Source organism: Sorex araneus, chromosome X (assembly GCF_027595985.1).
Source record: "Sorex araneus isolate mSorAra2 chromosome X, mSorAra2.pri, whole genome shotgun sequence".
Lineage (NCBI taxonomy): Eukaryota > Metazoa > Chordata > Mammalia > Eulipotyphla > Soricidae > Sorex > Sorex araneus.
The window spans coordinates 45,952,533-45,965,763 of record NC_073313.1 but is presented as its reverse complement, the minus strand read 5'-3'; positions in this window follow the sequence as shown (position 1 = coordinate 45,965,763).

The following is a 13,231-nucleotide window of genomic DNA, read 5'->3' as shown; positions in this document are numbered from 1 at the left end:
TTTAATAAGTTTTTAGTGCATTCCTTGGTTTAAAACTTTCTACTGTACTTATCCTGTTAAGAAGGCTTTGGGGAGGACTAAATATATGCATAATAATGCATATAAGTATTGGCTTGCTTTTTTTCTAAAGGGTGTAACTGATGACATGATTTCTGTGCATACCCTTCCAGCAGTCAGCAAATAATGTTGTTTTATTTCTTATTCTATGAAATATTACTATAGTTATTATACTAAAAAAAGCAAACAGGGCTGGAGTGATAGTACAGTGGGTAGGTCATTTATCTTGCACACATTCAACTGAGTTTTGATCCCTGGCATCCCATATGGTTCTCTGAACACTTTTAGGAGTAAATCCTGAGTACAGAGCCAGTAATAACCCCTGAGAATTGCCAAGTGTGGCTCAAAAGCCAAAAAAATTACCACAGAAAAACTATTAATAAGAGCACTAATTTGTTGAGTACTTATTAAGTAATTTTTTCCTAATATAATATTTCTGACACTATTTCTAGGAATTGGATTTTATGATATTCACATTTCAGATAAAAATGTTATAGCTCAGTAAACTTTTTTAGCCCTTCCATATATGCACATCTAGTAAATAAGCCCCACTTGATAATACTTCTTCTAGAATGCTGTAATAATTTAGAACTTATTCTGACAAATATTTTACTACTAGGGACCTTACACACTAGTAAATAAAGAGTATAAATGAGAAACAGAATATGATTACTGCCACAAGCGACAAACTAGATTTCCTTAGAAGTAGATTAACTGCTTCAAATTTTAGCACTAATGAGCATTTACCATCGGTTACAGAAGATGCAAAAACAATTCCAACAATAATAACTATTATCATTCCTATGCCAAAACATTTGAAGTTATTTATATTTTAAGACTATCCAGGGGTAGCATGCATCACATGTACTGTAAACTTGATCTTATATGAACTTAAAAAAGTATCTGGGCCACACCCATCAGTGCTTACCCCTGGCAGGCTTGGGGAAACAAATGTAGTGCTAGAGATCAAGCCTGGGTTAGAAGTGAGCAAAGTAAGCATCCAACCCACTATACTATCTCTCAGGCCTCACCTTATATGAAATTTTAAATCTATTTTGAGGGTTAGTGTTTTTAAAAGTGCTAACATTCAATTGTTTATTAAAAGAACTAATAATCATTACAGAGAAATATGAGTAGTAAAACAGTAGTCTTTATTTTTATTTAAAATTTAATAATCAGCAATATATTTGTGAACATTATATTAGTAACTCATTCCATGAAATTTTACATTGTTCTGTACCTACTGTTTATCTGGTTTGCTCCTGCTTTTTCAATTTTGTGAGTTTTTATATATATATATATATATTGCATATATATATTTTGCTTTTTGGGGTTACACTCGGCGTTGCACAGGGGTTACTCCTGGCATTGCACTCAGGAATTACTCCTGGGAGTGCTCAGGGGACCATATGGGATGCTGAGAATCGAACCCAGGTTGGCCGTGTGCAAAGCAAATGCCCTACACGTTCTGCTATCGCTCCAGCCCCTAGAAGCATATTTTCCCGTAAATTCTTTGTGAACATTATTAATGATGGCATAGCTTTCTATTACATATAGTTGTTATTTAATTAACATTTTATTGCTTCTGAAGTAATGAAATTTGCATACAGGTGGATCAACATGGAAAGTATCATGTTAAGTGAAATGAGTCAGAAAGAGAGGGACAGACATAGAAAGATTGCACTCATTTGTGGAATATAAAGTGACAGAATGGGAGACTAACACTCAAAAATAGTAGAGATAAATACTGGGAGGATTACTCCACAGCTTGGAAGCTGACCTCACATACTGGGGGAAAAGGCAGCTCAGATAGAGAAGGGACCACCAAGCAAAGGGTGCTAGGAGGGCCCGCTCGGGATGGGAGATGCAGGCTGAAAGTAGACTATAGACTGAACATGATGGCCACTTAATACCTCTATAGCAAACCACAAAACCCCAAAGAAGAGAGAGAGCAAAAAGGAATGCCCTGCCACAGAGGCGGGGTTGGGTGGAGGGGACGAGGTGGGGGTGGTGGGAGGGATGCTGGAATCATTGGTGGTGGAAAATGGGCACTGGTGGAGAGATGGGTACTCGATCATTGTATGGCTGAAACGCAAGCTCGAAAGTTTGTAAGTCTGTGATTGTATCTCACAGTGATTCACTAATAAAAAAATTTTAAAAACATTTTATTGCTTCTGTTTTAAAATTTGAAGCTTCTTTTTTTAACTTTTTATTAAATCACCATGTGGAAAGTTACAAAGTTCTCAGGTTTATGTCTCAGTTATACAATATTCAAACACCCATCCCTTCACCAGTGCCCATATTCCACCACCAAAAACCCCAGTATACCCCCCACCCCCACCTTCTACCCCCTACTGTATAACTAATGAATTTCACTTCATTTTCTCTTTACCTTGATTACATTCCATATTTCAACACAAAACTCACTATAGTTGTTGGAGTTTCCACCCAAGAGAGACATTCCTACTACCAAGGAAGCATTTGATAATTAGTTTTCCATTGCTGGGAATGAAGAGATATGTAGCCCCACTGCTACAAGTACATAACTCTTTTTTTTCCTTTTTCCTTTTCCCTTGTTTTTTCCCCCGTCATCCCCCTTCCCGCGCCTCATAGTATGGTGTACGCCACACCGCGTCGGCCAGCGTGGGGCTTTTGCTTAGTTCACAGTCCAGAGAGGTGGCTGCTACATTAATAACCTTCAATATTTCAACAAAAACTTACTGTTATTATTTGGAGTTCCCCCCCCAAGTCAGACCTGTTCAAAAGTAACCATTTCACATTGCTGACAATTATAAATGTTAAGTCGCGCGGACGCGGTTTTGGATTTCTGTATAAAGTCCAGGGAAAATTCTGCCAGAAATTGCATAGCCCAGCTCACAGTCCCAGTGCATTGCTGTAAGAAGTCTCTGGAATCAAAGTCTTTAGGCGCAGAGGGTCTGCTTCACTCTCAGCAGCTCCGAATTTATCTGGGCCGAGGGTGTGCCGGTTATGCCCCCTTCCCATGAGTCCCTGGGAACCCAAGTGTAAAAGTCGAATACCTCTGGGTTAGGATTCTTAGAAGATGGCGCCTGCCATGTGGGTGCCGCCAGCCCACCGCTTTCCGTGCAGGAAGACAGGGTGGGGAGGAAAAAAAATCCACCCCTTGGGCAGCACAGAGTTGAAGCCCAGGTCGCAGTCCCAGTGCATTGTATTAGATGCTGTGCTGGATGCCCGAATGTGTTAGGTCTCTGGAATCAAAGTCTTTAGGTACAGAGGTTCCCTGAAGCTTCTTGTACAGATGTTTGTATTTAAAATTATTATTGATTACAAGTTCTTAGAAGTGAAACAATACCATCAGAATAAAGGAAAACTTTTAAAACTGCAAGTAGTATTCAAAATTAATCTCACAAAAAAATTTTATTTTTATAAATTTACACTAGAGATTAGCACTCATTTCACTCCCTCCACCTTGCCAAGTTCAAGTTTCCTTCTTTATGTTTTATAGATAGAAACAGATTCTCACTGGCATTTTAAACTTGCAGTTGCTTGATTACTTACCATGTTCAGTAGTTCATCACAGTCTTCTTCTTCTTCTTCTTCTTCTTCTTCTTATTATTATTATTATTATTATTATTATTATTATTATTATTACTGTCAATTTTTTGAGTCACCCCTGGTAGTGCTCAACACACATGGCTTTGTACTCAGAGATCACTCCTAGCATTGCTCAGGGGACTGTATGCAGTGCCTGATGATGGAATTTGAATCTTCCAAATGTAAGACAAGCACCCTACCCACTGTACTATCTATCTAGCCCACAAGCTCATTGTTAATTGAATGCTTAATATATAATCATAAAATCATATTTATATTTGTGGTAATACTTTAAAAATCCATTTAAGCTCCATTTCTCACCTTATAATATGTTGATAATTACTTGCAGATAAATTTAAATGTTTGTCTCACCTTTTCTCATTTGTATTTAATAATTTCATCCTGTATTTTTCTATTTTCATCAGTGACATATATTTCTGCTTCCTAACATAGTCCTTAATTTATACTTAGAAATTTTGTGCATTGCTAAATAAATATACATGTTTATTTTTTTCTTTTCCATATTTTTTGTATTTGCTTATTGATTTATAGGTAGTCTTTATTCCAGCTAACTGGAGCGATAGCACAGCGGGTAGGGCGTTTGCCTTGCACGCTGCCGACCTGGGTTCGATTCCTCGGAGAGCCGTCTCCCTCGGAGAGCCCGACAAGCTACCGAGAGTATTCCGCCCGCACGGCAGAGCCTGGCAAGCTACCCGTATTCACTATGTCCAAAACAGCAACAACAAGTCTCACAATGAAGACGTTACTGGTGCCCGCTCCAGAAAATCGATGAAAAAAGGGATGACAGTGACAACTCTATTTGAAGTATTTTTTGTGGTTAGGATACAAATTAATTTTGTTCCCAAGTAGCTAAAAATTTTTTCAGTTCATTTTGCTGGTTAATTTCTTCTTTCACTCCAGATTTATGAAAAAACTTATATCATATGATTATCCATTATATATTGCTCTTTCAAGTAATTCCTGAATCAGTCTTAAAAAATTTAATAATTAAATTTTATAATGGACATTAAAATGTCTATTTTGTGTTGCTTTTCCATTAAAAATGGAATAATAGGGAAGAGAAACATTCTTTCATGGGGATAAATAAATAAAACAACAATTTTCAAACTATATACATTAGGCAGTAGGGACAAACTCATGAAAGAGGATAAAATTAGTTGAGCCATATGACTATTCATCTTGCATTTGAAAAATCAAAGAACATTTTATTGTCAAACAGGCATGCAAGAGGAGCCAAATAGTATCCTGGACTAAAGTTGCAGGTCAGAGAACTTAAGAAGAGACAATTCAAAGAATTTTCTGAAGATCTTCACAAGGCTCGCTTGACTCAGTTCTGAGAAGTTTTGTGTAGACATGTGAGGGAGCTATCACAAACAGGAAGGAAGACAAACCAAAAATAACAGAAAAATCCACAGAATACACACTGAGTTTAGAAAAGTTCATGTTCCCATGAGCAGCAAAAGAAAACCCTATAATTCACAAGGTGTCCAATAAACTAACCACATCGATAATTGCTAAATCTTGAGGTAAAATTAGGCCTGCACTAAAGACCACTCAGGTCTGATAAAAGAAAACTTAGAGCTAAACTTTAAAATTATCAAATTATTTCAAGTAACCAATGCTGTTCAGAGCAAAACTTAGAATGAATGTTGTATAAAGCTCATACCCAGCTGTTCTAAGGAGCCATAAGGGCTACACACAGCTGTGCTGGGAGGTCACGAGGTGTTAGGGAGAAAACACAGGACCTGGAAAACGCTAGGCTTGTGATCCACTCTTGTAATCTATCTCCCAGGTCTCTCAGAAGGGTTTTATTTTGGAACAACAAAGAAAAAAAACATACAAACACCAGCCACGTAAAATTTTCACAATGTCTTAAACCAAATTAAATCTTGAATATGCAGGCATGTAAGTCAATCTTAGTAAAAAAAATAAGGAGAAAAATCAACCAAAGCATCTCTGTAAATGATAAAGAAGATGTGTTCAAAGGCAAGGCATTAAAACACCTATAGTTGTGGCTGGAGCAATAGCACAGCGGGTAGGGCGTTTGCCTTGCATTCGGCCGACCCAGGTTCGATTCCCAGCATCCCATATGGTCCCCCAAGCACCGCCAGGAGTAATTCCTGAGTGCATGAGCCAGGAGTAACCCCTGTGCATCGTCGGGTGTGACCCACCCCCCCAAAAAAAATAATAAAACACCTATAGTTATATTCCACATGCCATCAAAGATAGAAGATGAGTGAGAATATGAAGAGTAAATCTGGAAGAAGAGAAAAAAATCAAAAGGAGTATTAGAGACTAACCAGCTCTATTTGAGGTGGAAACTTCTCAATGGAATTAACAGCACACTTAGTTTTGAAGAAAAAAGTATGGTGAACCTGGATACACAGAAAGGAGCCAAAGTGAAATAGGACCTCCCATAGCTGCTGCCATATTGGCTCACAACAGCCCTGCTCTTCAGATTCAGGATCTGAATTTCCAAGGAGAGCCAAGCCAAGCCAAGCCAAGCATCTGAAATTCATGAACACCCTGATCTCCAAGACTAAAAACTCGGGGGTGCACTCTGGATGGGGGTGGACCAACTCCCTGCAGCCTCTGAAGCTGCACTCACATGCCACTGCTGCCAACACACCAATGGCCGGCAGCCTATCCTCGCAGCTTCACTAAGAATCTCTGTAGACTCATCCCAGTTCTACAGATCCTAAGCTTTCTGGACTGCAGTCCTGAATTCCAAATTAGATGAGAAAATAACGTAGAAGCCAACTAAATGCAACAAACAAAAACAATAACATAGAAGGGTCAACTAGTGGGGAAAAAACGCTTAGTATATCCTCAGACAAAGACTTAGCAACCCCATGGTGAGATATAACAATTTTCACCAGTTGCCTTTTACTGAAGTATTTTTGATGATTCCTTGTAACAAGTAACTGTCACTGTCATCCCTTTGCTCATCAATTTGTTCGAGCGGGCACCAGTAACGTCTCTCAATGAGAGACTTATTGTTACTGTTTTTGGCATATCCAATATGCACGGGTAGCTTGCCAGGCTCTGCCGTGCAGGCTCCATACTCTCAGTAGCTTGTCAGGCTCTCCGAGAGGGGCGTAGGAATCGAACAACGTCGGCCGCTTGAAAGGCGAACGCCCAATCGCTGTGCTATCGCTCCAGCACTGTCTGCCTGCTGAAAGGGCAGGCATGGGGCGTAGTTGGAAAAATGGAGACAATGGTGGAGGGAAGGTCACTGAGGTAGTGGGATTGGTGTTGGAACATAAAAAGCCTATAACAACTATTATGAACAGCTTTGTAAACCATGGTGTTTAAATAAAGAAAAAAAGCCAATGTTAAATAGTAAGAAAAGTACAATATGGGAAGATATCAAGTGGCACAATATACATGTAATTATAATTAGTGTCTTCTACATAGCAAACAAGATAGAAAATAATTAAAAGTAACCAAAAGCCCGATTTGAATAAAACAATAAACCTGTAAACTTAAAAGTCTTAAGCATAACGAACATGAAGAAAGTGATATGGATTTACAACACTATCAAATTGTTTTACGTAAGACTATTTTCATTGTCAATTGTTCTTTTTTTATTATGCAGTCATAACTAGCAAGTATCACTGTCACTGTCACTGTCGTCCCGTTGCTCATTGAGTTGCTCGAGCGGGCACCAGTAACGTCTCTCATTCTGAGACTTATTGTTACTATTTTTGGCATATCAAATACACCACGGGTAGCTTGCCAAGCTCTGCCGTGCGGGTGCAATACTCTCGGTAGCCTGCCCAGCTCTCCGAGAGGGGCGGAGGAATCGAACAGGGTTGGCCGCGTGCAAGGCGACCGCCCTACCACTGCAATCGCTCCAGCCCAGAAGTACATAAGCACTTGAAAATTAAGATATGTTTTTTAAATTATTTTATTTTTTCTTTGAGAGGCTATGGTTTAGAATATTGTTTTGTTTGGTTTTTTAAATTTTTTTATTAGAGAATCAATGTGATGTACAGTTACAAACTTATGAACTTTTGTGTTTGCATTTTATTCATATAGTGATTGTTTAACCATCCCTCCACCAGTACCCATTCACCTCCACCAATGATCCCAGTATCCCTCTCACCACCTCCACCCCATCCCCCACCACCCCACCCTGCCTCTGTGGCAGGGCATTCCCCTTTGTTCTGTCTCCTTTTGGGTGTTGTAGTTTGCAATAGAGGTATTGAGTGGCCATCATGTTCAGTCTATAGTCTACTTTCAGCTCGCATCTTCCAACCCGAATGGGTCCTCCCGACATCCTCTACTTGGTGTCCCCTTCTCTATCTGAGCTGCCTTTTCCCCTAGCATGTGAGGCCAGTTTCCAAGCTGTGGAGAAGACCTCCTAATCCTTATCTCTACAGCTCTTGGGTGTTAGTCTCCCACTATGTTACTTTATATTCCACAGATGAGTGCAATCTTTCTATGTTTGTCCCTCTCTTGCTGACTCATTTCACTTAACATGATACTTTCCATGTAGAACCACTTATATACAAATTTCATGACTTCATATTTTCTAAAAGCTGCATAGTATTACATTGTGTAGATGTTCCAGAGTTTCTTTAACCAGTCATCTGTTTTGGGGCACTCTGTTTTTTCCAGATTTTGGCTATTGTAAATAGTGCAGCAATGAACATACAGATGCAGATGTCATTTCTATTATACCCTTTTGCCTCTCCAGGATATATTCCCAGGAGTGGTATTACTGGGTCAATTGGGAGCTCAATTTCTAATTTTTTGAGAATCGTCCATATTGTTTTCCAAAAGGGCTGAACAAGTTGGTATTCCCACCAGCTGTGAAGGAGAGTCCCTTTCTCCCCACATCCACGCCAATAGCAGTTGCTTTTGTTCTTTTGGATGTGGGCCAGTCTCTGTGGTGTGAAATGATATCTCATTGTTGTTTTAATCTGCATCTCCCCAATGATTAGTGACATAGAGCATCTTCTCATGTGTCTTTTAGCCATTTGAATTTCTTCTTTCAGAAAATTTCTGATCCTTTTCATCCCCCATTTTTGATGGGTTTGAAAGTTTTCTTCTTGTAGAGTTCAACCAGTGCCTTCTATATCCTTTATATCAACCCCTTATCAGATGTGTATTGGGTGAATATCCTTTCCCATTCTGTAGACTGTCTTTGTATTTTGGTCACTATTTCTTTTGAGGTGCAGAAGCTTCTTAGTTTAAGGTAGTTCCATTTGTTTATCTCTGTTTTCAGTTGCTTGGCCAGTGGCGTGTTATCTTTGAAAATACCTTTAGCTTCAATGTCTCGGAGGATTTTGCCAACCTTGTTTTCCATGTACCTTATGGATTCTGGTCTGATGTTGAGATCTTTAATCCACTTTGACCTGACTTTTGTACATGGGGTTAAGTAGAGATCTAAGCCCATTTTTTTGCATGTTGCTGTCCAGTTTTGCCAGCACCATTTGTTGAAGAGGCTTTCCTTGTTCCAATTCACATTTTTTGCTCCCTTATCAAAGATTAGATGATCAGATTTTGAGGGTGTGTGTCAGGATATTCAACCCTGTTCCATTGGTCTGTGGCTCTGCCTTTGTTCCAGTACTATGCTGTTTTAATTATTACCGCTTTGTAGTATAGATTGAGGTTGAGGAGGGTGATTCGTCCCATATTATCTTTCTTAAGATTTGCTTTAGCTATTCGTCAGGTTTTATTGTTCCATATGAATTTCAGGAATATTCGCTCCATTTCTTTGAAGAATGTCATGGGTATCTTATAGGGATCGCATTGAATGTGTACAATGTTTTGGGGAGTATTGCCATTTTGACAATGTTAATTCTCCCAATCCATGAGCAGGGGATATCTTTCCATTTCCTCGTGTTCTCTATAATTTCTTGAAGTAGCGTTTTGTAGTTTTCTTTGTACAAGTCCTTTACCTCCTTAGTTAAGCTGATTCCAAGGTACTTGATATTCTGATGCACAATTGTGAACGGGATTGCTTTTTTCATGTCACTTTCTTCTCTCTCGTTATTTGCATATAGGAAAGCCATGGATTTGGGGGTATTGATGTTATAGCCTGCAACTTTACTATACAAGTCTGTTGTTTCTAAGAGTTTCTTGGTAGATGTTTTAGGGTTCTCTAATTATAGCATATCATCTGCAAATAGTGAGAGCTTGATTTCTTCCCTTCCTACTTGAATGCCCTTAATACCTTTTTCTTGCCTAACCGCTATTGCAAGTACTTCCAGTACTACATTGAACAGAAGTGGAGAGAGTGAGCATCCTTGTCTCGTCCCTGATCTTAAAGGGAAGACTCTTAGTTTTTCCCCATTGAGGATGATGCTTGCTGTAGGCTTGTAGTAGATGGCTTTGACTATATTGAGGAAAGTCCCTTCTATACCCATTTTGGCCACAGTTTTCATCATAAATGGGTGCTGGATCTTGTCAAATGCTTTCTCTGCATCTATTGATATGATCATATGGTTTTTATCTTTTCTTTTGTTGATATGATAGATTGTGTATTTTCCACTGGCAGTACATCTCAATTGGGACAAATCACATTTAAAGAACTCAATAGCCACAAGTAGCTAGTGACTACTATATTATATAGCCCATATCTAAGGAATGAAAAGACATTCTTCTCTGTGTGTTCACAAAAGTTTTATTGTGCACAGTGTGCATTCAGTGGTCAAGAGACGTTTCCCCACCCCAATGTATGATGGTGATGAATGAGAGAAGGAGGGAAGCTGTCCAGGATGGTTGGTCCTCAGTTGCCATTTATTCCAATCCCTGTCTCCTTACCACACCCACCCTCCTCTCCTCCCAGTCTCACTCACCACCCCATTCCCATCTCCCAGCATTAGTTAAGAGCAAAAAACATCAAAGGTTGGGGGTAGCAATTACACATTGGTGAGGTAGCACAATCAACATATGAAGAGTCCTTCCTTCTAGGGAAGCTCTTCTAGGACAAAATCTCAACCTGCAGGAGATTCGCTCAATTTCATGTAAGGGTGAAACTTCATCTAATGGTGTATTTCTCCTTTCCTTAGTTCATATCAATTTAAACAGTCATCTTAAATTTACTTCATAATAATCTTTGTAGTCATTTTGTATGGACACAGTATGAGATATATTAAGCTTAAAGGGTGGCTCTCCTGGGGACATCTCACTGTAGATCCCAGACCACAGTCCTCAGGCAAGGTTAGTCTTTCCCAACCCCAGCAGGGTCCTTATATAGTTAGCTTCTTGTTGGTAATGACAGAATTTGTCCATAACCTTGCTCTTAACTTATCATAAGTTTTATGGTGTGGTGCTTGGCCTGTCCCTTTTCGATACCAGGGTAGCTTATGGCTTTCCCTGGGTCCATCCAAGTTCCCCATAGGGACCCTCTTTTTGGGATGCTAGGAACTAAAGGAAACTGAGGCTTAAGTCAAGTAAATATGACAGATGCCCAGGAGTAAATACTATTCAGAGTCACTTAGCTCTCAGGTAAGATGAGTATAGTATTAACTGTCTCCCTGTGTATATACACAAAGGACTATGCTCTAAAGTAAACTGCAAAGGACATAAAGGAAAGAGAAAAAGCAATATTTCACTTACAAATACAAATTTCAGATCTCTGAAAAATCTGACTTTGCAAGTTACAGGTTCTGATTAAGGGAAATGATTGATTAACACAGGGGGAAGCAGAGCAGGAAGAAGGAGTTAAAGATGAGTGGGAGTGCTTAGGGAGCATTGTGATTGGTGTTACTCAGTAAACCTGAACTCCTGTAGGATTGGAAGAGAAAGGATGAACCAATGTTAAACCTGAAATGTTTAGGACTATAATCCAACATTCCCCTTTATTGGGGGGTGTATTTGGGGGCACACCTGGCAGTGCTCAGGAATTACTCCTGTTGGGGTTTGGTTGACCATATGGCATGTTGGGGATCAAACCCTGGTAAGCCTCTTACAAAGCAAATGCACTACCTGCTGAAATATCTTTCTAGCCTCAAGACATTTTCACTAAGACTTGAAACTAAGAAAATACAGAGCACAATATAGATATTTTTAGGACATCGTGGATCAAATGTCAAAGAGTTATTAGTATTGATCAAGAGTTGTACTTAGAAGATATGAATAAACATTTGACAGGTGAGCAAATAAAAGGACATAAAAACACAAAAAAGATACAAATTGAATTGTTAATGAGATTTCACTTTATTCCTATCAAAGAGCAAAACTAAAAAAGATCAATAGCAATTGCTGGCAAGAACTCAAGGGCAAATAGTCTATCTTTGTTTTTTTAAGCTATGAAAGACTAAAGTCCCTTTGAAAGCAATCTGGCAATATCTTTTAAATTAAAAAATGCATTTGTCTTTTGCTGAAGTTACTCATCATGAAAATCTATTTCTTAGAAGCAAATTACCAGTACAGAGTGATACTTATACAAGGATGTTTATTGTGTGGTTTTCATAGGGTAAAATACTGAACATGAGGGCCAAAGAGATGATAGTATGGTGCTTAGGGAGCCTGCTTTGCATGTAGAGAACCCATTCAATCCCTGGAACTACATATGGTCTCCTGAGTCCAACCTGTAGTGATTCCTGAGCACAGAATCAGGATTAATCCTTGAGCACTGCTGAATGTCACCCGAAAACAAATAAAACTCTTAATGGATACAAATGGAATTAGAAGAGTAATAATTGAATGCTTTGTGTCCATCAACTCTAAACATAAAACCATTGAAAGATGGTACTTTTTGGTTTAGATAATTTTTTACATAAATGATAATATGATGCAAAAATGAATGTTTAAGGGTCGGAGAGACAACACAGCAGGTGGGTATTTGCCTTGGATGCAGCCTGACACAGGTTGGATTTCTGGTACCCCATATGTTTTCCCAAGCATTGCCAGGTGTTATTCCTGAGTGCAGAGCCAGGAGTAATCCCTTAACACCCACGGGTGTGACCCAAAAACAACAACAAAAAAGATGTGCAATATAATCCACTTTTATTTTACAAACTTACCAAATCCCAAATGTGTTAATGTGTGTAAACACACAAAAGAGGAAGGCACGCATGGGCACAGGGCAGCGGGGCTCTATCTCTCTCCCTCTGCCCACGTTCAGTAGTCTCCAGCCACTCCCCCCACCCCAGGGAGGTTGATGGCGATGATGATGCAGGCGAAGGAAGGAACGAGGGCCAGGCTGGTTGGTCTCAGTTGCAGTTTATTTCATTCCCATCTCTGTTCTTCTCTGATTCTCCTCCTGCTCCTTCCTCCCCCATGCTACTTCATTCTCCTTCTTGCTCTGGATCTGGATCTCGATCTGGCTTCTTCAGATCTGGCACCTGGACAGGCCCCCAGCCCATTCTTTCAGCATAGTTAAATCCCCAAGCATGAGGGGTTGGGACTTACACATAGGTGTGGTTACAATCAATAGGGGTAAAGTTCTTTCCCTCAGGGAATGCTTCTTCTAGGACAGATTCTCTTTCAGCAGGACACCCACCCAAGAGCAGAATCTCATGGGTGTGTTTCTCCTCTCCTTGTCCAACTGACATATAAGTATTCATAATATTAATCATTTTGTATGGAAATATCAAGAGATGCATTAAGTTTATAGAATTGC